Source organism: Erythrolamprus reginae, chromosome 2 (genome assembly GCF_031021105.1).
Source record: "Erythrolamprus reginae isolate rEryReg1 chromosome 2, rEryReg1.hap1, whole genome shotgun sequence".
Classification (NCBI taxonomy): Eukaryota; Metazoa; Chordata; class Lepidosauria; order Squamata; family Dipsadidae; genus Erythrolamprus; species Erythrolamprus reginae.
In genome coordinates, this window is record NC_091951.1 from 34,463,132 (window position 1) to 34,467,080 (window position 3,949).

Sequence of the window (3,949 nt, forward strand, 5' to 3'; positions counted from 1 at the left end):
CAGCATTGTCGTTACTGTGAAACAGTCATTAAATGAACTGTTAAAAGACCTGCAACAATTTGTTTCATGACCATTCAGACTTACCAGAAGCACTGTTGGTTTTGTTTTGAAATCCTCTATCCTTTTTTGGCTCTCGAACCAAAAGAGTGCACTTGTACATGGCAGCGCACGCGTGCCTTCCCTCCATGCATGTGCACAACCCCCACGCTGCCCACGTGCATTCACACAACTCCCTGCACCTGCGCACAGGACTCACTGAAGCAGTAAAGGGCAGCCATTTGTGGCCCTACTGGAATGCTCCGGCGGTGGTCAGGCCTGAAGCACAGCACTGGAGCCCCAGACCCAAAGTGCCCTAGCCATGACCCATGGCACCCACGGCGCCTGTCCCTCTCCAGACCTCAGACCCCCTTTCCCACGGCCGTCCTGCTGCTTATACCCAGCTGAGGGTGGCCCGGACTCCAGCAACACCTTGCCAGTCTCCTCTCCGGACTCCTGCGGCTCCTTGCCAGGCAGGTGCGGCTGGCGGCAGGCAGCGGCAGAACGCCAGCCAGTACCAGAAGCTCCGCATACAGCGCCTGGCCATCCGCTATATCGGCCCCCTCTCCAAGCTGCTCGGCCCGGAGACGCACCCGACACCCCGCCTGCTTGAGCTGACCCACTGCAGCCAGAGTGGTTTCTGAACTTCTGTTTGGGCTGTTTTTCACCATCCTCAGGGTTCAACAGGCTTTGCTGAACCCTGGGGAGAGTGAAAACAGCTGAAAAAAAGGCCGAAAATCAGAGCTGACATAGGGCAATGCCTTGCGTGCCTTCAGATATAGCTTCGTGAGCAATAGGTTCACCATCACTGCTCTATCCTTTCATGCAATGGCTGGAGATTCTTTCTGAGTTTGGTCATTCTTTCCACAAGACTCAATGTTAAGATCAGGATTTTTCTTTTGGATAAACTTGCCCATATCCCAAAGATGTTTTCTTTGACCTAGATGACTGAGAATCTCTCCAGACCTATAACCCATTCATATTTAAATCCAGAATTAAATATGGTAAGACTGAATGACTACGTCAAAGGTCCCCCCCAAAGTCCCTCCTTCCATTTATTTATTTATTGGATTTCTGTGCCGCCCTTCTCGAAGTGACTCAGGGCAGCGTACAACATTGTAAATGCAAACAATATATATGAGAAATCTATTTAGAGAAAAACATTTATTTTTATTTGTTTGTTTCGTCACATACGTATTGGTGGTATACGAAGATATAATATTTATATACATGATACTAGTAAAAGAGAAGCATTAGGACGGGATGGAAGGCACACTGGTGCACAAAATTAATAAAAAATCTAAAACTTCTTATGCAGTCATCTACATCCAATTCAATCATTCATATCAGCTGGGGACAATCTCGTGGCTCATGGTCCCCATGCTCACCGGCAGAGATAGGTCTTCAGAGCTTTACGAAAGACCAGGAGGGAGGGGGCATTACATATCTCTGGAGGGAGTTCATTGCAGAGGGCCGGGGCCACCACAGAGAAGGCTCTTCCCCTAGGCCTTGCCAGACGACATTGGCCAACAGGACCTTGAAAAGGCCAGCTCTGTGGGACCTAACCGGCTGCTGTGATGCATGAGGCAGAACATGGTCCCGCAGCGAGTCTGTTCCTAATCCATATAGCTGTTGCTGTTAAGTACTCAGGGGTTTGAAACTGCAATCTACAAAACCAATAAACATTGCTTGGATACCAACTCTAACTCCTGTTACTTTTAAGACCATTTTCCAAGAGGCTTTTTTGATGAGGGCAGTCGATGAATAGAGAAGCTGCCTCAAGGGAAGGAGCAACTAAATTAGACAGCCTGGACTTTAATTTATTACTGTAAAAATCAACTCGTCCAATCTCTTTGTAAAAACTTCCAGTGTTGAAGAACCTGAAACTTCTGGAGGCAAGTTGTTCCACTGATTAATTGTTCTGTCAGGAAATTTCTTCTTAGTTCTTGGTTAGTTCTCTCTTTGATTAGTTTCCATCCATTGCTTCTTATCTGGCACCTGAGCTTTGGAAAATAGATTGACCCCTTTCTTTGTGGCAGCCTGAGTCATGGCACCACTGTATTAACATGATGATACAGGAGTGGGGCCATACTGGTTTAAATACAAAAAGGGGAAGAGGACTTTGGGCCAGTTCTTTGGGCCAGCCCTAGATTGAATAATTATGAAAAACTCAATGTGTCCACTATTAATGAGCTATTGAATGAACAGGCATCCATTCAATACTGGATTGATGCAGACTAATTCAACTGTTATAGATAGCAATGACTGAAGGATTTTAAATATTTACAAAAAGTACATAAAGTAAAGTTGCCTTGCAAAATCTCAGTTGAAAGGTTTACAACTAAAAACATTAAACATCACTAATTATTGGTGCTAAGCTGTAAATCATAAACAAAATGTGAAAGTTTCAAGATCTACGTTAATACACATTAACATTAAAAACATCCTAAATTTATTTATTTATTGGATTTGTATGCTGCCCCTCTCCGTAGACTCGGGGCGGCTAACAACAATGGTATCTGTGATGCTGAACCTTTGGCACATATGTCAGAAGTGGCATGCAGCCGTCTTGCCAGGCACATCAGCCGTCACCTGTTGGTCTTCCGGGTTCCGGTGCGCACATGTGTGTGGGCTGGTTGTTTTTCATGTATGAGAGAGCATCAAAAAGGGGAAGAGCAGTTCCCTGGCACACATTTGCATGCTGGGAAATTGAGCTTCCGGTTTCCGTTGTGCACATGCACGTTGGCTAGCTGGTTTTCACGCATGCATAGCCATCAGAAACCGGAAGACCAGGTGAGTGATACGCATGCACATGCCAGAAGCATAGCTTCTTGGCACTTGCATGCTCTTTTTTAAAAAAAAATTCTTTGTCCAATATACAATACATATAAAAGGGAATAGACATTAAGTGATATATAAAAGATAGGAAGTAAAGAGGAAGAGAAGTAGGTGGGAAGGAAAGAATATACATGTATATGGTAAAAGGGAAAGGAAAGACAATTGGACAGGGGACGAAAGGCACATCAGTGCACTTATGTACGCCCCTTACTGGCCTCTTAGGAACCTGGAGAGGTCAATCGTGGAGAGTCTGAGGGAGAAATGTTGGGGGTTGGGGGTTGACACTATTGAGTCCGGTAATGAGTTCCACGCTTCGATGACTCGATTGTTAAAGTCATATTTTTTACAGTCAAGTTTGGAGCGATTAACATTGAGTTTGAAGCTGTTGCATGCTCTTGTGTTGTTGCGGTTGAAGCTGAACTCTTCTAGTTTATGGCGCACCAGCGCATGCGCCTCGGGAAGCTGCTCTTCCAGTTTCTGGTGCTTCCCCTATGCATGCGCATTTTCTGCACCCAGTGCCGAAAAGGTTAGCCAACACTGTCTTAAATTATCACACATATTTTTTTTGTATATGTTCTGTTCTCAGGATAATGTATCCTCAATTGAGTAAAGGGAATTGGGTACCTCATGGAAGTGTCACGGCTACCATTTTTTTATTGCTCATTTTCAATTTTTGTCCACTGCTCCTCAGAATAAAGTTGAAGTAAAGTTTTCCTAGCAAGCAGATAAAAGTTACCTCTCTTGCGTTAATCCGGATATACTACGGTAATTCTTAGGTTTGAAATCAGAATCACTACTTAAGAGATACAAAATAAAAGCACCTCCAATTATTGAGTCATCCCACACTAGTTGCATTTAAAAAAAAAAAATCTACTGCATGCAAAAGCCCTATGCAAAATACCCCCCTCCCCAAATATGTCATCCAAACAGTCAAACTGGCAAAATCGAAAGAAACGGGGCGTCTCTCAAAAGAAAGGCAAGGATCCCCTCAGCACGTGTGCTACCAGTTTCAGCCAATCATAATTGTCTTTTTGCTTAATTCTCTTGTTAAAGCCCAATCCCGAAGCGGCTCTTC